The sequence below is a fragment of the Mugil cephalus genome, chromosome 7, assembly GCF_022458985.1.
Source record: "Mugil cephalus isolate CIBA_MC_2020 chromosome 7, CIBA_Mcephalus_1.1, whole genome shotgun sequence".
NCBI classification, from domain to species: domain Eukaryota; kingdom Metazoa; phylum Chordata; class Actinopteri; order Mugiliformes; family Mugilidae; genus Mugil; species Mugil cephalus.
In genome coordinates this window covers 4,063,081-4,086,595 of record NC_061776.1, presented here as the reverse complement: position 1 = coordinate 4,086,595, position 23,515 = coordinate 4,063,081, and the positions used below count along the sequence as shown (strand labels likewise).

Below are 23,515 nucleotides of genomic sequence, written 5' to 3'. Positions count from 1 at the left end.
TTTTGTTTTGTCAATTTTTTATTTTCTGTTAGGTGACCTTGGGTGACCTGAAAGGTGCTAAAAAATAAAATGTATTATTATTATTATTATTATTATTATTATTATTATTATTATTATTATTATTATTATTATTATTATATAAATAGTGAGAGCAGGAAAGAAGAATCTCCCTCAGCTCAGTAGTTTGTGACTCTGTCTGAGATGGAGGTGAAATATGTGAACCTGGGCTCTGGTTTACTGCTCTCTTCCTGTCACAAACACTGTTTGACATCTGTTCATCTGTTGGTTTTTGTTCAGGCTGCTCACATCATTTCTCACTGTGGGTATCTCTCTTCCAACAGGAGCAGTAGTAGGAGGCTGAATGATCGACTTTAACTTTCTTTATCTCTAACTCCCAGCTGTTCTGTTTATTCACAGCTGAGAAATCATTTTCCTGAGGATGATTATATCCTTTACTGATTCCACCATTACTTTTATCAATATAAATAATCAGTTTGAATGTTTCTCTTTCTTTCTTCTGGTACCAGAATACATCATTATTTACATCACACTGGCCAGTTCCTTCACATCTGAAGGAGACTGTTTGACCAACTCTCCTGGTCCATGTTAACTGGTCCTGGGTCAGATCTGCTGCCATGGCAACCAGGGCTGTAGAGACACAGACAGATAGATGAAGGTTAGTGAGACAGTGTTTGTTAAAGGTGGAGTTTGTTGGAAACACTCACCTGAACACAGACAGCACAGAGCAGCAGCTGGGAGGAAAAGCATTTTGTGTGGTGGTGTATCCTCTGGTGAACCTGGGGAGAAGTGGAGCTCTGATGCAGCTGAGGCCCAACAAGGACGAGCTGTGACATGAGACGAGGCCACGTGGTTTCTAGCAGGTCCTCAAAGCTCCATCAGCCCTGCAGCCCACAGATGAGACGGCTGCTGATGATTGACAAGCTCAGATCAAGCTGCTGTGTCCTTTCATGGTCTTGATTTGAATCTGACAGCAGAGGAAAAAATCTGGGTCACATGATGCAGAAAGACTAAAAAAACATTCATGTTCCCACAAACAATTCAGGTTGGTGGTGAATTTAGTAACACAGACTGTTCTCTGTTGTTGAAGAGCATTTTAAGAGATGAAACCATTAAAAAATCCTCCACAGAGCAGGTTTACTGTGTAATATGTAACATCAATGTGCAGCTTTAATATCTCTCAGGACATACAGGAGGAATTTGACAAGTGAAAGCAAGAAGATCAAATGTTTGACTTCAACTCCTAAAAGTAGAATCAAAGCTCAGTGACTCTGAGAGATTCTGGTCAGTTAGAAGAGATTTCCTGCTCTGACATGTTTGATAAATACAGACCTGATCAGCTCTGATCATTTTGTTGCTGCCTGAGGCTGAAATGAAGAAGCAAAGAGAAACAGCGTCACCCTGTGGTGAGTCACTGGAAGTACAAAGGCATCCACACACAAATGACTCACAGTGGTTCAGTAAAACAGCTCTGAGCTCTGGATGCAGAACATCCACCATGTTCTGCACAAAGAGAGTCATTATGGAGCCAGCTGCTTGTTCATTACCACTGTAGCTGTTCACATCTGCAGCTTCACCATTCAAAGAAAAACTCCAATGATGATTTTTGATCAATGAAAGGAAGAAAGAAAATGAAAATCTCATCCTCCACAAATCATTTCATTCCTCCTTCTTTTCATACTGGATCTCTACTTTCATGATATTCAGCAGATATGTCTGCTGTAATACATGTTCTATGGAGAGAAGAAGGTTATGTTCCATGTGAAGGTTTTTCAGGGCAGCAGTTAATGACTGAATCAGCAGAAAAAAAGTGGTTTTAAAACTGGTTTCAGGATTAAATTTGGATTTACTACAGTAGACACACAGGTGTTGGACTTATACCATAGACTGTAAATATACAATCAGTGGTTAGAGGTGATAGCATGAAATGTACTGTCAGTGTGTACTTTAAAGACAAAAAGTAACCGCACAGAGAAGTATATCATAAAAACAAAATAAGAATGACATTTCAGAGCATCACTGCCACAACAAGAAACAAGAAAAGGTGTCATTGAAAATGAGTCATGTTTTAATTTGTTTTTTATGTTGTAACATCACGTAACACGTTATAAAGTGAAAACTGACCCATTTTTTTTGCTGGTGTTTAAGCTCTTCTTTATTTATATATTTTACTATGAGATAGAATGACTTGCATGCTTTTGTGAATAAAATAATATAATATATAATCAAATATATCAATTTCATTGTTTTCAATTCCAACAATTTCACCATTGATGATATTTAAAGCATTGAAATTAATTCATATGTTTAAAAGTCATATTTCTCTTCCTGCCTGATTCTAAACATCTAAAGGACCAGATGTGTTGAGTTCATCTTAATTATTTTCAACCCCCAGTCCAACCACATTGGCACATAGGCATTCACACATTATACACATATTGACTTACATCCCTACATACATACATACTAAGCACACATATGGAGAAACAATTATTTTATACAAACATTATTACAACACTCCCTAGTTCCAAAAGCATTTCACTTCTCATCTCATCTCATACTACCCCTTAATCCTCACTAGGGTCACGGGGGTTGCTGGAGTCTATCCCAGCTGGCATTGGGTGAGAGTCGGGGTACACCCTGGACAGGTCTCCAGTCTATTGCAGGCCTAACATAGAGAGAAACAACCATTCGTCCCCAACTGTGGAACAGCTGGGGTGCCATCCTTGGGGTTGTCCTTGTCTGTCCATGGGGGGCACCGTCCGTTGAGTCTCTTCGACCTGGGTGGTTAGACACTCTGCACCTTGGTGTGGGAGCCTCTCTGCTCGGGTCAGGGTGATCCTCACCGCAATGTCCCTATGGTTAAGGGGCTGGGACCCCTAGACGTGGACGTCACTGCTTATGTAACGCACTTTGGGATGCTTTTCACTATGAAAAGTGCTATATAAATAAATAAATAAAGTTTGAAACAGTTCCTCACTGTTTTACGACCCTTTGCGCTCACATAGCATGCTATGTATACTTTGATCCAGCAGATGTCTTTATATTTAATTGTATCAAATGCTTCGAACCACTGAACCATTTTAACACAATCGCTTCAGATTGATTCAGTGTTTCAGAAAGCTTCGGTTTCTCCATCACTACTTCCGCCTGGTGTCCCACTGTGAAGGTCTGGATGAAACAGGGAGTAAATCTTTGGTTCCTTGTCGATATGTTCGTTATTCTGGTGCAGACTTTAAACCGTCGACTGTATAGAGAAGACAACGACACTAATTTATAGAAAAAAAAATCTTTCAATAACCACAATGATTTAAATATTGTGTCAGAGTGAATACATTTAGTCTTCAGTTAAAAAAAAATCCAATATTACATAGAGTATATGTATTCAAAGGTATCTGAAACAAACCCATCAAGCTTTGGTACAATGTTGTGTCCTGTTGGGAGATGAGGAGGATGAAAAGGATGGAGCCTGCTGCCCCCAGATGGCTGCCATCTTGGTTCCTTATGAGGCGGGTGAGCATCCAGTTGCAGCCAATCACAAGTTAGGTGTGGCCCGTTCTCCCAATCACCTCTGGTACAGTCCTATTATTAGATAGGGATTAGAAAATAAAGAAAAAACACAGCACACATGCAGCACACACGACAGCCTGTAAAATGACCACAGTCATAACACTATGAGACTGAGAATAAACAGGATCATATGATAAACAAGAGTGTTCATGTGTCAGGCCGGCATTTCAAACAACAACCAGTTGGATAATAGTTCTTCTTTTTTAATGTCGTACACAATGTGTGCGTTTCTTATGGTGCAGATAAGATGGCGCTATCCCTCAGGTGGTTCTTCTACCAGCTCTGTTTACCTTCTTCTTCTGCGTCCGTCTTTCTTGGATGGTAAATGCAAGTGGGACAGGTGTCATCGGTGCAGTCCTTCTTGTTTTGTCATTGAAACCCTCTCTATGTCCAAGCTCTCACAGGGAGAGGTAACTTCAGCACTGGACAGCTCCCCTGAATCCCATCTATTGCCAAGCTCTGACTTCAGCACTGGACAGTTCCTCTGAACCCTTCTCTACTGCCAAGCTCTCACCGGGAGAATCAAATCGAATCAAACTTTATTTTATAGCACCTTTCATGCAATAACAGAAAATGCAAACACAAGTGCTTCACGAATAAAAAACATAAAACATTACAAGAACAAATCAAGAACATACCCGCTCCTTCTCCACCCACACACACACACACACTCACACCCATATACAATGTAAGAGCTGTTGAGACATGGCACTGAGGCTTAAAACAAGGAGGACGCTACCTTTAGGGGGCCCGTCCATGCAACCAAAGGAATGCCGCCACGAGGCTCACCCCGACCTGGGCAGAGAGGTGGGCCCCAAACCTAGGGCCACCCACCCAGTCCAAAAGGGCCAAAGGGACCCACAGGACGGCGCCCCAAGTGTGGCAGGCCCCCACGAGGAAAAACTGGAGAATAAAACTAAGATGTATGTAATTAGGTATGTAAATAAATAAGATGTAAATAAATAAATAAAACAAGTAAATAAAATAAAATAAGCAAGTAAGTACATATATGTAATGTAATGTAATACAAATACAATACAAGTAAGTAAATAAGTAAGCAAAAAAGAGAGTTGAATAAAAGTATTAAAATGCTGAAAAATACTAGTAAATAAATTAATAAATAAAATAAAATCATGTAAAAGCCTGATTAAAGAGATGAGTCTTGAGTCTCTTTTTAAAAGTATAAACAGTCTCTGCGGCCTGAGTCCGTCGGGGGCCATAATAACTAAATGCCGCCTCCCTTTGTGTCCTAGATCTAACTTGTGGTCGGTTAAAAGCCGGTGCCAGAGGACCTCAGGGTTCACAAGGGTTGATACCGTAAAAGCAAGTCAGACAGTTAAGAAGGCCCAAGACCATTAAGACATTTACAAACTACTGAAAAACTTCTTCAGCACTGGACAGCTCCTCAGAACCCCTCCGTATGCCAGACATATACACACAAGCAAGCAGCCCCTCCCAGAATAAGCTTTTGTCAAAGATTAAAACCATCTGCTTCAAGTAAACAAGTTAAACTACCATCACCTATTTGTCCAGTTCACAAGATAAAGGCAGTTGCTCAAAGCAAGAAATTGTCGTTGAACTTGTGACATCCTCTGCAACTTGTGAAGAACAGAGTGACACTAGGAAATAAAAGGAACTGCTGCAAACTTCCATGCAAGCTCATTTGCAGGCTGTCTAATGGGAATCAGTGTCACTTCAGGCGTAGCCAAAACCTTTCCGCCGGGTAAAGTCAAAGTCAAACCTGTTAATGGGAAAACAAGGGCAAACTCCCACAGCCACTTCACCTGAAACCAAATCTAATACAGCTAAGACTTACTGCAACAATGCACCAACATCTGTAATGCCAAAACAGAGAGTGATCTGTTATCAAAGGCTAAAACTCCCTCCAAAATGAAAGGCCTTCAATGGTATTTGAAACTACATCTGACCATCAATTTTGTAAATGGAGAGGCTTGGAAACGGCTTGGCAACCATTTTGAATACTTCAATGAAGTAAAGCATTCTGGGAAATAGTATTCAATGTTTTTCACCATTTTCCATAAGTTTGAAAGCTATAATATATCAAAATAAATGATATTATTCACGATATACTTGTCTGTGCAGATACTCTTTAAGTCCATAGAGGAAGTGCATTTTATTCTATCACATCTCACTATTGACAGTATATCTACTTCATGCTCTACGGTAACCTAAGTGTTGCAGTTCCTCCGATTGACCAGTAGAAGGCAGTAAATGGTTAAAATGCTGCGTTAAACGTCAACAAAACATGTTTAATGTTAATTTTTAATAATGACGATCATACCAATTTATTCATGTTTATTTGGACAGTTTATATATAAAGGAAGAATGGGACATGTGAGCTAGGCTCTGAGAAGGGTTATGTTATTTGTTGTTATCAGGGTGAGAGGCAACAGAAGCCACTGCTGTTTGTTTGCTCTTTGTCAATTAAAATAAACCACACCAAATTTATATTAGCATTAGCATTAGCAGCAGGTCAGTGCATCACTGGAAATTGTTTGAGAGCTGAACACTGAAAGTTCATGGTCCTCTAACTGGACCTGTTAGTGGATAAATCCTAATCACTCATTAATCGCAGAGGTGCCTGATCAATAAAATCACATTTAATTAATGTTGTTATTGTTTATTTCAAACTGTCAAAAGCATCTTTAATCATCAGAACCTCCCTGAACATGTTACCAGGACATGAGCTTGGACTCACTTCAACTCTGTGTGGGTGGAGGCTCAGAGGAAAAAAGGTTTACAGTAAACAAGAGAAAGGGAGGGGAGGCAGTGAGTGAGTACAGAAGCAGATATGAATCTGTTCTCAGTGGTTATTAGGACAGAAAACAAACTGCTGACAGCCAATCAGACTTCCTTCCTGCAGCAGACGGGCTGTGTGGGTTTGTGCTCTGCAGCCTCCACACCGTTAGCTGTGGCTTTTCACTTTAATGACAGTTTCAACCACCAGCTCTGGTTAAAGATTCGTTCCAGGAAGCACCTGTGTTCTTCAACTGAGAGACAAGAAACACATTTATGTTCATCATTAAAAATTAGAACCAGTTCTTTTCATGTTAAATTGTTTTTCCAATTAAATGAAACTATTTGTTTTAATGTGTTGTGTTTAAAATCTTTCATCCTCTCGTAAATTTGTCCTCTCTGATGAATATAACTTTAAAGAAGTTGAACTCTGCCTGCAAAGAGTTTAAATTGATCCAATGAGAACATTTTCAACTTCTATTTGAAACAATGATGCTTCCTGTTCTTTATCATTAATCAGAACCGAACACAAACGTCACTGAGACAGAGACACAAACCCACGATATGAACAAGTCATGCTGTTGTTGTGAAGCAGGCGTCCATGTTGGTTCACCTCAAGTCTCATTATTTCCATGAGTTATAGTTGACAAAAGAGTCTGAATGTCCCAATCAGTTGTAATTCACCATGAGTTCACCTTATTAACCAAACTGACCCACATTTCTCATGGAAATTAAATTCAAGCTTCATTTTTTATCAGTGCAGTCTGTGCTTCATTCACAGGGTTCATAGACATCACATCCAACAGTCACTAATATACGAGCTAAAGTATTTGACTTGTTTTATTAAGACACATGAAAAGAATAAAAATGTGTTTATTGAGTGTGATCCAGTGAAACAAAAGAGCAGCTGGTGGAGTTTGATTTATTAGAAAGAAGAAACACAAGAGCAGAAGAAACAGCTGGAAACTGATGATGATTCAGCTTCATTTTCATTATTATACAAGTCACAGTTAAAAGTGGAAATAAACTAGATGACTAGAGAATGAACATGTCATAAGAGCAGATTTCTATGTGAATATATGTGTTTCTATTTACAGGGACGACAATACACACGTGAATGAACAGATACAGATTACAAAGAAGAACATTTCAACAACATTTACTGAAAACTGATGAAAGTGATGAATGAGATGAAGTGATGAGATGTGATGGAGAGAAAAGAGGAGCAGAAAACAGTCAGTTCAGCATGTGTGGAGCTGGTGGACGGTCCCTTGTTTGTGAGGCTCGTCAGCAGAGAGAGTCCACAGCAGTACCCCAGACTCTTCACTATCAGCACTGTGTACAGCAGCAGAGGCAGCTTCACCCTGCACTGAGACTGGAAGGACACTGACAGACACACACACACACACCACACACACACACCACACACAGATATGAATTAGTGCAAGTGTCAGATTGATCCTGTGAAGTTGTTCTAGTGTCCTCATTGGACATTGGAGCTGTCCATGCAGAGAGGCAGCAGGTGATCTTACAGTGATGTTGCTGCAGAGCTGCCAGGTCTGCTGGTCTCTCTCTGGGGACAGGAGGCTGCTGGAGCGGGAAACCCCCTGAAACAGAAAAGGAGTCAAATGTTTGGAGCTGCACTGACAAATGTCAGTCCTTGCTCCTCTGATCTCTTTGACAGCATCTCCACATGAAGCTGAACCACGGGCTGGACACAGTCACCAAGCCTTCATTACCTTGTAGTGCTTGGGCCTCCACTCTGTCCTCCACTCTTTCTTCCAGTGTGTCCTCCACTGTGCCTCCCTCGTGCTTGACGGAGCAGATGTATTTATATGTGTACAGATCATCTCTATCCACCAGTCTGATGGAGGCTCTGTGTCCTGACTCTCTGAGCTCCAGCTGATCTCCTTGAGCAGAGGTCAGATCCTCCAGAGAGCCGCCCTTCTTCTGTTTTTTCCCAGGAGAACTGGACCACAGGAGGAAACATGGATGAAGCCAGACACAGCAGGGAGCTCTTCCCCTCCTGGTTGGGTCTGGATGCTGCTGGGTACACGCTCACCACGGGCTTCACTACCGCTCATCTGAAGTTTGACAGCACACACACATTGACACAGTCTACAGCAGCTTACAGCACTGGTCTGGATTCAGCATGATCCTGGAAACTACATGGACTCTGACCCACTAAACTACTCATCAATACACAACAAACATCAACCAGCATTAATTAATTAACCCACAAGAGCTGCAGTTCTGGAGATGCTCTGAACCCAGTCGTCTAACAACTTCAGCCGTCATAATGTTATGGCTGATCAGTGTACATATTCAGTATATATTATAATATATCTTCATGTACATTTCAATTTGTAAAATAACTGATGCTAAATAAAATAAATAAATGAATCAGAACAGAATACAGTTGTTGATCAATCATCAGTTGTATAATCAAACCTGCTCCCAGTAGAACAAACACACACTGGACAATCACAACACAAACTGGAATATCCTTAATACATTTGGAATAACTTGTGTTTGTACATCCTTTATTCTTTCATATATAATATACATGCATGCATACGTAAATAGGATTTCTATTGGATTTAAGTTTCTATTTTTTGTATTTATTTAATATTTTATTACTTCTTCATATTTCCTCTGTGCTCTGTTCTCAAACTGTCTACTGCTGCAACGCTGCAAATTTCCCCACGGTGGAATAAATAAAGGATTTTCTTATTTTATCTTAATCAAATAACATTATTTGATCATTTTCAATTTGTTTCAAAGAAGTTGGGAAACATGTCGACAGTGTTTCAATACGTCGTCTTTTATCAATTAGAGTTATTGTAGTTTACAACGTGAAATATTTTACAATTTTATTTTATTTTATTTTATTTTATTGTATTTTATTTTATTTTATTTTAATTCAATAATTAGAAAGGCCTTTCAGAATAAGACATCATCTGTATAGCCACATTTGTTTCTCCAAAACCTCTACATAAGGTTCAGTGTTAATGGTTCGTTCACAAATGTGTAAGTTAATGAAGATCACCAACATTCAACACTGATTTTTATTTTATGATATTATGAACTGTAGACCATGAAATACACAAATTATTTTCAGCTTCACGTTGACAAATATTATTTGGTCCAAAAGTCGTTCACAGAGTCATGAAGCCTCTCTCCTCCACCACCATTTATTTCTAATTAAACTAATAAGCTGTGACATGAAATTTAAAGCAACTTTTCCTAAATATGTTTCATGTCTTTGCAATATTTTCAATGAAATAAAATTAAATAATTAACAAATCCCTGAATTCTGTTTCCAGTTGTGCGTTTGTCATTTCAGTGATTACAACATGTATTGAATATTACACATTTAAGAGCACAGACTTTAATCACTAATAAAACTCATCAATATACAAGTTTGTGTCAGTCATGTTCAAATGTTTAAATACTTTATGCTGATGGTAGTAATAAAACATTGTTTGAGTTAATTCTATTTATTCTAACATCACATTCACTTAATGTTTTTATTCTATTTCTATTAAAACATCATCAATTAAAAACACATTTACATCATATAAATATTAACTGACAGAGATTAGATCTGACAAGGTTCTAACTTTCAGAAATGATCCAGTTCAATCGATAGACACTTCAAAACAATCTGAAATAGTTGAACATCAAATATCATCTTGTTTACACAGAATTACTGAGACGATCAAATCCTAATGTTTGTAACGTCACTAATATTTACAGAAATAAAGAATAACTTTAGTTGTTGAGTGAGATTTCAACATGTTTTCAGAAGTGATTGAGCTTTTCTTATGTAACAATGGTGCAGGATGAATTCTCTAATAATGAGGAAAAAAATAACATTTAAAGCCTGAAGCAGCACAAACTGACTTTAAACACGTTTCATCTTCTACAATAAAACAAGTGAAGGTAAAGAAATGTTTGTTCTTACCTGTTACATACAGTTTAGTTCCAGAGCCAAAGATGAAAGTTTGTAGTTGTAGCTGCTACACAGTGAAAAAGACTAATACAAAAACCTGTGTTCTGTTGAGAGAGTCAGCTGAGGTGAAGGAGTCAAAAGAGGAAGTGGGATCATATTTCAGCTCCTTGATGTGTTTCTCTATTGTTCAGATCTACATGACTGTCTCTTCTTCTCTTTTCTTTTCTCCACACTAGCAGCATGGCTCTGATGTTAATGTCAGTGGTTGGTCAGTCCACTACTTTAGTCCTCATGGTCTGGTGAGTCAGGAAGGTCTGAATGTACTGACCATGCTTTCTATGGAGAGGGAACTAGTCAGGAACATGTCTGACCTCAATTAGAAACTGATCATCTGTTGTAATGTTGTAGCTTAATGTTACTGAACGTTGCTAAAGTGTGTTGATGCTGTGAAGTCGCGCTAAAGCTAATGATTTATTCCCACTAACTAACATCAATTTGTCCTGGAGCTGACATCCGTTGGGTTTCTCCTCATCTTTCTGTCACCTGTTCCCTCATCATTTCCTCTCAGTTCCCACGTTCAGCATGTTAAACTGAATGGACAGGGAGAGAGTGAGAACTAAACAGCTGCATCATTTTATTTTGCTGGTTGATGTTTGAAGCACTATAAATACACACAGGGGCAGAGGGATGATGAGACACAAGTGAAACTAATGACAACAATCACAGCAGGAGAAACAATAAGAAATCAAGGAAAACACAGGGAGAGAAACACCAAACAGGAAACTCAACAAAATAAAACAGGAAACTCAACAAAATAAAACAGGAAACTCAAACCATAGGACAGACATGATCATGACATTCATTTTATTTTTTGTTTAGTGTAGAGTGAATGTGGATTTAAGTTAAAATATTTAGTTTTCATATTTCAAAAGCACCATATAAGGTGCATATCTTTTATTTTAACTGTTGCAGTATTTTAAATATTTCATTTAAAGTTCAGTGTTTGAGTCACTTGAATTTATAGTTTGATGAGAGGAGAGTATTTAAAAAAGATGCATTTACAGACACCAACCAATTCATTTATTTGTATTTTTTCAGTAAAGATAAAAACTAAATAAGTTCTTGTTAATATGATGAAGCACAATATTAAAAGAGCCAGGGCTCCACCCATAGTAGTATAACACCAAAACTATATTTAACTCCATGTATTTCTAGCTACATGGGACAGGTGCTACACTGGTGATTGTTTGACTAACTCCATCATCAGATCAAAATTTAATTTGTCTCATATTTTGATTTATGACCAAATATCTGTAAAACTAACAACACTCTGACTTTCTGTCTGTTTGGTTTCTCCTGCAAGTTGTTCAGGTTCCTAATCATTTATTTCTCTGTATGAAGTAGAACTGCTCCGTATTTATTTTTACATCTCTGACAAACAACAGACTCTGGTTCATTTAACAGTCAAAGCTACAAATCAGTCAGATTTAGTTTTGAGTAGATTTGTTTGGATCATGAGGTTCTGGTTTTGTTCATTTCTCTGATAATATCAGGGTTCTTATTGGTTTTACTGAGTTCCTGTTTAGTAACAATTGTTAAACTGATCATTCACAAAAAGATTCAACTACCTCAGTAAATGGTGAGTCTATTGATAATGACATCACGACCTTCAAGGGTTTGAGGATTGGGTTCACTGTGATGAAGAAAGAGATTAAATGAAACCAAAATGTGTTTGTTGGTAAAATGGCCACTGAACTCTGACATTTTGATTGACACCTCAATGAACCAATTCAGAGCTACTATGTCCAGTCAACAGCCTTCAGAAGCCAATGAGAGTCAGCGCAGGAAAGAAGCCCCTCCCCCTTCTTTCATCCACAGACTGAACCAGTTGCAGTCAGTTTAGTGGATGATTGATGTTTGATGAAGCCAATGAGCTGCTCTAAACAACGATATCCTACTTGCTCTCTAATAGAGAATCTGGTTATAAAATATAATTCCTCTGAGTGTCACCTTTCAGTGGAGCTCAAGTTATGGCATTTTTATTCAAAATGTGTCTGAATGGTACAGTTTGGAAACACCTGGTTATACACTTAGAAAAAAAGGCAAAACAAAGTCAGTTTTGTTCATTTTTATATTTTATAGGAAAGACTTCATTCTCTGATAATTTTGTGTTATCCAGATGAGATCTGTCCTCAGTTTCCTCTGAAGGCAACAGACAGCAAAAAATAAATAAATATATAAATTCAGGTGAAAAAAGCCGCTTCTAATTTTTGATTGTGTGCCAACTTTGATTCTTCAACAACAAAACCATTTAGAGTGATTCAGACTTTTGTGATAGAAATTTCTGAGTTCAGCTTTCAGAAGAGACCAAGACCATGAATGAGCTCCAAACTATTCATGAACAGCATTCAATTTACTTTGGGTTTGTCCTAAATAGTTGTTTTTCTATGTGATTTAAGTAGCAAGTGATTTTTCTGAGTATGTGATGATTGTATTTGATGAAGATTAATGTGATGCTGATGGCTACAAAATAAATATGATGCATGATGGAAAAATTCTCTTTCAGGGCCTGTGTCTGGAGCTAAAGAAGGATGAATGAAAGGAGTGGAAACATACACAATACTAGGAAGGTGGTCATAATGTTATGGCTGATCAATATGGGGCTTCATCTTCATCTGGAACATTTGGCTGAAATCATTCATTATCATGAACTAAATCCTAAAATATTTTTGTGTTCTTTTGCTCTTTTGTTGAATTCGTTTGTTTTGATTGACTTCATGTTTTTGGTGTTTCTTCTGTTTTTTGTTGTTTTTTTTTTTCATTTTTTTTTTCTATTAAAATATCTGCCAACAACATCAATAAATCTGATGTCAAATAAATAGTGAGAGCAGGAAAGAAGAATCTCCCTCAGCTCAGTAGTTTGTGACTCTGTCTGAGATGGAGGTGAAATATGTGAACCTGGGCTCTGGTTTACTGCTCTCTTCCTGTCACAAACACTGTTTGACATCTGTTCATCTGTTGGTTTTTGTTCAGGCTGCTCACATCATTTCTCACTGTGGGTATCATACTTCTGACAGGAGCAGTAGTAGGAGGCTGAATGATCGACTTTAACTTTCTTTATCTCCAACTCCCAACTGTTCTGTTTATTCACAGCTGAGAAATCATTTCTCTGAGGATGATTGTATCCTTTATTGATTCCACCATTACTTTTATCAATATGAAGAATCAGTTTGAATGTTTCTGTTTCTTTCTTCTGGAACCACAATACATATGGCCAGTCACTTCTACACTGGCCAGTTCCTTCACATCTGAAGGAGACTGTTTGACCAACTCTCCTGGTCCATGTTAACTGGTCCTGGGTCAGATCTGCTGCCATGGCAACCAGGGCTGTAGAGACACAGACAGATAGATGAAGGTTAGTGAGACAGTGTTTGTTAAAGGTGGAGTTTGTTGGAAACACTCACCTGAACACAGACAGCACAGAGCAGCAGCTGGGAGGAAAAGCATTTTGTGTGGTGGTGTATCCTCTGGTGAACCTGGGGAGAAGTGGAGCTCTGATGCAGCTGAGGCCCAACAAGGACGAGCTGTGACATGAGACGAGGCCACGTGGTTTCTAGCAGGTCCTCAAAGCTCCCATCAGCCCCTGCAGCCCACAGATGAGAAGGGCTGCTGATGATTGACAGCTCAGATCAAGCTGCTGTATCCTTTCATGGTCTTGATTTTAATCTGACAGCAGATGAAAAAAATCTGGGTCACATGATGCAGAAAGACTGAAAAACATTCATGTTCCCACAAACACATTCAGGTTGGTGGTGAATTTAGTAACACAGACTGTTCTTTGTTGTTGGAGAGCTGAAATGAAAATACAAAAATACAAATCCACACAGCTCCTCAACTCTGACTGAACTCTTCAATGTGTTTCACTTCATTCAATAATGGAAGTGAATTTCTAGTGACTTGAATTCTTTTCCCACTCTGTCTCTCTGTCCATTTTCAGCTGAGGTGAAAGTTAATACTCTTCTATTAAAGGACTATTCTCCTGAAGCACATTCACACTTTGCACATAATCAGCTCAATGACTCTTAAAGGTGACAGTAGGATTATTTCAAATGAGAGGAAAAGATCTTTAAAAGACTTTAAATCATGAAAAAATCACTGAAAACTCATGAAACTATAATAATTCATGAATAGATCAGGGCTGGGCAATTATTTTCTACAGGGGGCCACATGAAAAATCTGAGCTGTGTTGGAGGCCGAACCAAACGGAAACTTGAACTCAATTCTCAATATTAAATTTCTCCCGTTGTAAAAAGCAGTAAATTATATATGTTGATAAGCTGCTGCTGGAAATTGGGAGCATAAGAATATTCTGTAAATATTTATTTAAATTTATGTATTTTGGTGTAGGTCAAAGAGGAAAATAAAACACAACGGATCTGTAGTTTTGGATATAAGGCATCGTAATGTTTGAAACTTTGTCCTCTTTGGAAAGCTTCGGTGCACCAAGGAGGGACCGTGTAGCTACATGAATTATTTTCTGTATCGCAATAAATCTCAATAAATGTTTAATAGATGGAACGAAGCTGTTTCAATCATCCTTTTCAAATAATTAACAATCACAGATTATAACAGTGCCATGACGTAATTAATACATCATGGCTTTTCAAAATAAAAGCAACACAGTCGTATTGCACAGCATAAATACTTGTTCATTTGCTTGTGACTGACAGACCGCGGGCCAGACAGGGATGTCCAAAGGGCCGTATGTGGCCTGCGGGCCGTAAAATGCCCACGTCTGAATTAGATGATTCGTTTAACGTCAAACGTTTAATTTAAAACAAGATGAACTTCTGGTCTTATTTTATTTATTTGACATTTTAAGAGATGAAACCAGTCTATCTCAAGTCTAACACAGAGAGACAAACAACCATTCTCACTCATAACTATGACCAATGTAGAATCACCAATGAACCTTCATGTCTTTGGAGGGTGGGATGAAGCTGGAGAACCTGGAGAGTGCACCGTAAATAGCGCCCTCTATGTCAAATTTTTAGTGCATAACCTCGATCAGCACTGTCTGTAGGAGGCAGAGTTCAATCCCCAACATAAATGCTGCTTCCATGAGACGCATCATATTCTCCATATTCTTACTAGAATATATTTACACCACAGTTGGAGATGGAGATGATAACACTTGTGGACTTTTAATACTGTGCTGGAAAAACTTCTTTTGACTTTAAAACCTCAGGTAGGTAGGTTACTTTATTCATCCCCAAAGGGAAATTAGGTATATAAATTAGGTTTAGTAACTAGGAGAACCTGGAGAGAACCCACACAGACACAAGGAGAACATGGAAAATCAAAACAGAAAGGTCCCAGTCGGCCGATGGATTCAAACTCTTCTTGCTGTGAGACATCAGTGCTAACCACCACTCCACTGTGCCGTCCCTATTATGTGTTGTTTTCGTTTTTTGTGTGTTCTTTGTTGAAATATCAACAACATCAATAAATATGATGTTAAATATGTAAAAATTGATTTGTTCAAACTGATCTACTCTGTGTTTGGACTCTGCTTCATGACCTTCACTACCCTCCCTGTCCACTCTTGTTGTTGTTGTTGTTTGTTTCTGATTGTTTTTTTTATATATATATATTTTATTTTGTTTTGTCAATTTTTTATTTTCTGTTAGGTGACCTTGGGTGACATGAAAGGTGCTAAAAAATAAAATGTATTATTATTATTAATATTATTGTTAAATAAATAGTGAGAGCAGGAAAGAAGAATCTCCCTCAGCTCAGTAGTTTATGACTCTGTCTGAGATGGAGGTGAAAATTGTGAACTGGGCTCTGGTTTACTGCTCTCTTCCTGTCACAAACACTGTTTGACATCTGTTCATCTGTTGGGTTTTTGTTCAGGCTGCTCACATCATTTCTCACTGTGGGTAACACGTTTATAACAGGAGCAGTAGTAGGAGGCTGAATGATCAACTTTAACTTTCTTGATCTCCAACTCCCAACTGTTCTGTTTATTCACAGCTGAGAAATCATTTTCCTGAGGATGATTATAACCTTTATTGATTCGACCATTGCTTTTATTAATACGAAGAATCCGTTTGAATGTTTCTGTTTCTTTCTTCTGGTACCAGAATATATCATTATCTACATCACAGTGGCCAGTTCCTCCACATCTGAAGGAGACTGTTTGACCAACTCTCCTGGTCCATGTTAAAATGGTCTGGGTCAGATCTGCTGCCATGGCAACCAGGGCTGTAGAGACACAGACAGATAGATGAAGGTTAGTGAGACAGTGTTTGTTAAAGGTGGAGTTTGTTGGAAACACTCACCTGAACACAGACAGCACAGAGCAGCAGCTGGGAGGGAAAAGCATTTTGTGTGGTGGTGTATCCTCTGGTGAATCCTGGGGAGAAGTGGAGCTCTGATGCAGCTGAGGCCCAACAAGGACGAGCTGTGACATGAGACGAGGCCACGTGGTTTCTAGCAGGTCCTCAAAGCTCCCATCAGCCCTGCAGCCCACAGATGAGACGGCTGCTGATGATTGGACAGCTCAGATCAAGCTGCTGTGTCCTTTCATGGTCTTGATTTGAATCTGACAGCAGATGAAAAAAATCTGGGTCACATGATGCAGAAAGACTAAAAAACATTCATGTTCCACAAACACATTCAGGTTGGTGGTGAGTTTAGTAACACAGACTGTTCTCTGTTGTTGAAGAGCATTTTAAGAGATGAAACCATTAAAAATCCTCCACAGAGCAGGTTAACTGTGTAATATGTAACATCAATGTGCAGCTTTCATATTTCTCAGGACATACAGGAGGAATTTGACAAGTGAAAGCAGAAGATCAAATGTTTGACTTCAACTCCTAAAGTAGAATCAAAGCTCAGTGACTCTGAGAGATTCTGGTCAGTTAGAAGAGATTTCCTGCTTGACATGTTTGATAAATACAGACCTGATCAGCTCTGATCATTTTGTTGCTGCCCGAGGCTGAAATGAAGAAGCAAAGAGAAGCAGCGCCACCCTGTGGTGAGTCACTGGAAGTACAAAGGCATCCAGACACAAATGACTCACAGTGGTTCAGTAAAACAGCTCTGAGCTCTGGATGCAGAACATCCACCATGTTCTGGACAAACAGAGTCATTATGGAGCCAGCTGCTTGTTCATTACCACTGTAGCTGTTCACATCTGCAGCTTTATCATTCAAAGAAAAACTCCAATGATGAGTTTGATCAATGAAAGGAAGAAAGAAAATGAAAATCTCATCCTCCACAAATCATTTCATTCCTCCTTCTTTTCATAGTGGATCTCTACTTTCATGATGTTCAGCAGATATGTCTGTTGTAATACATGTTCTATGGAGAGAAGACGGTTATGTTCCATGTGAAGGTTTTTCAGGGCAGCAGTTAATGAATGAATCAGCAGAAAAAAAGTGGTTTAAAACTGGTTTCAGGATTAAATTTGGATTTACTACAGTAGACACACAGGTGTTGGACTTATACCATAGACTGTAAATATACAATCAGTGGTTAGAGGTGATAGCATGAAATGTACTGTCAGTATGTACTTTAAAGATAAAAAGTAACTGCACAGAGAAGTGTATCATAAAAACAACATAAGAATGACATTTCAGAGCATCACTGCCACAACAAGAAACAAGAAAAGGTGTCACTGAAAATGAGTCATGTTTTAATGTGATTTTTATGTTTTAATGTCATATAACATGTAATAATGTGAAAACTGACCTATTTTAGTTTTTCTGGTGTTTCAGCTCTTCTCTATTTATATATTTTACTATGAGATAGAATTACTTGCATGCTTTTGTGAATACAATCATATAATATATAATCAAATATATCAGTTTCATTGTTTTCAATTCCAACTATTTCACTGTTGATGATATTTAAAGTATTGAAATGAATTCATATGTTTAAAAGTCATATTTCTCTTCCTGCCTGATTCTAAACATCTAAAGGACCAGATGTGTTGAGTTCATCTTAATTATTTTCAACCCCCAGTCCAACCACATTGGCACATATGCATTCACACATTATACATATATTGACTTACATCCCTACATACATACATACTAAGCACACGTATGGAGAAACAAGTATTTTATACAAACATTGTTACAACACTCCTAGTTCCAAAAGCATTTCACGTCTCATCTCATCTCATACTACTCCTTAATCCTCACTAGGGTCGCGGGGGTTGGGGATGAGGAGCAAGAAAAGGATGGAGCCTGCTGCCCCCAGACGGCTGCCATCTTGGTTCCTTATGAGGCGGGTGATCATCCAGTTGCAGCCAATCACAAGTTAGGTGTGGCCCGTTCTCCCAATCACCTCTGGCACAGTCCTATTATTAGATAGGGATTAGAAATAAAGAAAAATCACAGCACACATGCAGCACACACGACAGCCCTGTAAAATGACCACAGTCATAACACTATGGTTACACTTGGTGGTGAGCGCTCAGTACGTTTACATGCACGGCTTAATTGAGCTTTGCTCAATAATCGACTTTCTGATTGTGGCCCTTGTCCCAGTTTACATGTAACGGAGAATAAACAGGATCATATAATAAACCAGAGTCATTCATGTGTCAGGCCGGCATTTCAAACAACAACCAGATGGATAATAGTTCAGCTTTTTTAATGTCGTTCGTAATGTGTGCGTTTCTTATGGTGCAGATAAGATGGCGCTATCCCTCAGGTGGTTCTTCTACCAGCTCTGTTTACCTTCTTCTTCTGCGTCCGTCTTTCTAGGATGTTTTTGTTCCGGGGTCATATACCAGCGCTGCAGTTGTGGCCCATGTTCACACACGTTATCCACTTAAAATGAAATGCAAATGGATTTCCAATCACATTATCTTGTGTGTTAATCAGATAGGGAGAACATGTTTCTTAGGCTAATTGGTGACTCTAAAAGTGTGTGAGTGCAAATGGTTGTGTTTTTATGTTTGTGTTCCTTTCTTGATGGAGTTTACAAGGCTTCCTGGGTGTAGCTTAGGAGTCTTGACATGTGTCTTGGCATCGGTGTATGTTTTCATGTGTACCTGTTTCTTTTTCACTCTGCCTCTCAATTCATGGTCTCAAGCAGAGTTTAGTTCCCATCTTTCTGCCATACTTGAGCTGGAATGGTGCTATTCCCATGGTTGCATGTAGTGAAGCTCTATAGACTTGCAGGAACTCAGTGATATGAGCTTGATATGGAGATTTCTCTCTTTGAGCAGTAAGGATACCACACTATTCAGCCTCTCTACTTTCCTTATGGATGGTAGATCATGGTCTTGATGTGTTGTGTATATATTGCTCTTCCAGAAAAAAGGACAGTTCTGAGGAAGTAAAGTGTGGGCCGGGCCATTATCTGTTAATGATATGGTCCTCTCAGTTAAACATTGTGCTCATGAAGCAAATCAATGTCCAGGCCAAGCTTGTGCTAAAGTAGAGGCAGAGGGACAGGTGTCCTTGGTGCAGTCCATGTTTTGTCATTTAGCTGACTCAGTTCCTCTGAACCCCTCTCTATGGCCAAGCTCTCACAGGGAGAGGTAACTTCAGTAACGGACAGCTCCCCTGAAACCCCTCTATTGCTAGGCTCTGACTTCAGCACTGCACAGTTCCTCTGAACCCTCTCTACTGCCAAGCTCTCACAGGGAGAGGTAACTTCAGCACTGGACAGCTCCTCTGAACCCCTCCGTATGCCAGACATATACACACAAGCAAGCAGCCCCTCCCAGAATAATCTTTTGTCAAAGATTGAAACCATCTGCTTCAAGTGAACGAGCTAAACTACCATCACCTATTTGCCCAGTTCACAAGATAAAGGCAGTTGCTCAAAGCAAGAAACTGTCTTTGAACTTGTCTCTGCAACTTCTGAAGAATAGAGTGACACTGGAATCAGGAAATAAAAGGAACTGTTGGAAACATTCATGCAAGCTCATTTGCAGGCTGTCTAATGGGAATCAGTGTCACTTCAGGTGTAGCCAAAACCTTTCCACCGGGTAAATCAATCAAAGTGAAAGTCAATCCCCTTAATGGAAAAATAGGGATGAACTCCCACAGCCACTTCACTTGAAACCAAGTCTAATTCAGCAAAGACTTACTGCAACAATACACCAACATCTGTAATGCCAAAACAGAGAGTGAATCTGTTATCAAAGGGTAAGACTCCGTCCATAATGAAAGGCCTTCAATGGGACAATGACGCAATAACTCACTTCAAGCCTGTGCAAAATTCAGAATTCCGAATTAAACATAAATAAATAAATAAACAATTCATTGGAAGAATTTGTATTTGAATTGAACTGGCTTCACCTCCAACAGGACGTTAAATTGGAATTACAGGAAGTGGAATTAAATTAATGTCAATCCAGATAAATTCCTTATAGCCAAGTAACAGGAATAATTTGCCACATTTATTTGAAAATGACACAAAATTGAAACTAGCTCTGACCATCAATTTTGTCAGTGGAGAGGCTTGGAAACAGCTTGGCAACCATTTTGAATACTTGAATAAACTAAAGCATTCTGGGAAATATTATTAAATGTTTTTCACCATTTTCCATAAGTTTGAAAGCTATAATACATCAAATTAAAATATGATGTTATTATTTATAGATGATGCTTTAATTCTTAATTGCCAATGAAAAACATTTGCTGTAATTAAAATAGAATGTGTACGTGACATTTATAGTAGTAATTATTTGAATGAAATATGTAAACAGACATGTATGAAATATACTGTAAAGCATGATTCTGGAATACACCACTTCACATTTCTACGTTGTATTGTATTTATGATATACTTGTCTGTGCAGTTAGTCTTTATTTCAGTCCATAGAGGAGGTGAATTTTATACTATCACGTCTCACTATTAACTGTATATCTACTTTATGCAGTGTTGCAGTTCCTCCCTTTGGTCAGTAGACGGCAGTAAATGTTCAAAATGCTACGTTAAACGTCAACAAAACATGTTTATTTTTAAAGTGACGATGATACCAATTTATTCATGTTTATTTGGACAGTTTATATATAAAGGAAGAATGGGACATGTGAGCTAGGCTCTGAGAAGGGTTATGTTTTTTGTTTTTATCAGGGTGAGAGGCAACAGAAGCCACTGCTGTTTGTTTGCTCTTTGTCAATTAAAATAAACCACACCAAATTTATATTAGCATTAGCATTAGCAGCAGGTCAGAGCATCACTGGAAATTGAACTGTTTGAGAGCTGAACACTGAAAGTTCATGGTCCTCTAACTGGACCTGTTAGTGGATAAATCCTAATCACTCATTAATCACAGAGGTGTCTGATCAATAAAATCACATTTAATTAACCCTTGTATGCTCTTCACTTTTAGGACCCTCTGGTGTCCCTCAGGTCAAATTGACCCGGGACATATTTGGGGTGTTAAAAACAATTCTAATGTTAAATTTTACTTCATAAACCATTAACATATATTGTCTTTATTTCAATTTCAAACAATTGAGATAACATACATGTTTAATGATTGCAATCAGTCTCTACTAGAGCAAAATTAACAATCGAAGCGTGACTGCTCTTTTTGTCATAAGGTAAGCATTGTAGTCAAGTATGACCTCTGACTTACGGTCCACCGTACTACTTATTGCTCCATCCCTGTGTAGAGTGTTCATGAGCACCACATTTTGTCCTTTTTTCTTATGTAACATTCCAGGGCAGTGTTGGCTGTGAACATGAAGGTGGAGGAATGGACTGGCCTTTTCATCACAGTTTGAACCTCAGGTGGAAGCTCTGTCCTATTTTTCTGGACTGTTCCAACCATTATCAGCTTTCTTTTGAGAAGCTCCTGTCCCAGGCTGTACGATGTAAAACCATTGTCACAGGTAATGTTGTGGCCACTGAGGCCTTGGAACCTCCCTGAACATGTTACCAGGACATGAGCTTGGACTCACTTCAACTCTGTGTGGGTGGAGGCTCAGAGGAAAAAAGGTTTACAGTAAACAAGAGAAAGGGAGGGGAGGCAGTGAGTGTGTACAGAAGCAGATATGAATCTGTTCTCAGTGGTTATTAGGACAGAAAACAAACTGCTGACAGCCAATCAGACTTCCTTCCTGCAGCAGACGGGCTGTGTGGGTTTGTGCTCTGCAGCCTCCACACCGTTAGCTGTGGCTTTTCACTATAATGACAGTTTCAACCACCAGCTCTGGTTAAAGAATCTTTCCAGGAAGCACCTGTGTTCTTCAACTGAGAGACAAGAAACACATTTATGTTCATGATTAAAAATTAGAACCAGTTCTTTTTATGTTAAATTGTTTTTACAATTAAATGAACCTAATTATTTTGTCGTGTTGTGTTTAAAATCTTTCATCCTCATAACTTTCTCCTCTCTGATGAATATGACTTTAAAGAAGTTGAACTCTGCCTGCAAAGTGTTTAAATTGATCCAATGAGAAGATTTTCAACTTCTATATGAAACAATGATGCTTCCTGTTCTTTATCATTAATCAGAACCCAACACAAACGTCACTGAGACAGAGACACAAACCCACGATATAAACAAGTCATGCTGTTGTTGTGAAGCAGGCGTCCATGTTGGTTCACCTCAGTCTCATTATTTCCATGAGTTATAGTTGACAAAAGAGTCTGAATGTCCCAATCAGTTGTAATTCATCATGAGTTCACCTTATTAACCACACTGACCCACATTTCTCATGGAAATTAAATTCAAGCTTCATCTTTTATCAGTGCAGTCTGTGCTTCATTCACAGGGTTCATAGACATCACATCCAATCAGTCACTAATATACGAGCTAAAGTATTTGACTTGCTTTATTAAGACACATTAAAAGAATAAAAATGTGTTTATTGAGTGTGATCCAGTTGAAACAAAAGAGCAGCCTGGTGGAGTTTGATTTATTAGAAAGAAGAAACACAAGAGCAGAAGAAACAGCTGGAAACTGATGATGATTCAGCTTCATTTTCATTATTATACAAGTCACAGTTAAAAGTGGAAATAAACTAGACGACTAGAGAATGAACATGTCATAAGAGCAGATTTCTATGTGAATATATGTGTTTCTATTTACAGGACGACAATCAACACGTGAATGAACAGATACAGATTACAAAGAAGAACATTTCAACAACATTTACTGAAAACTGATGAAAGTGATGAATGAGATGAAGTGATGAGATGTGATGGAGAGAAAAGAGGAGCAGAAAACAG

At 38.5% G+C, this 23,515-nt stretch overlaps 1 pseudogene; it reads right to left on the bottom strand.

Annotated features, from left to right (window-relative positions):
- Positions 1-5,283: 5,283 nt before the first annotated feature.
- Positions 5,284-13,807, bottom strand: LOC125010631 (annotated as a pseudogene).
- Positions 13,808-23,515: the final 9,708 nt, after the last annotated feature.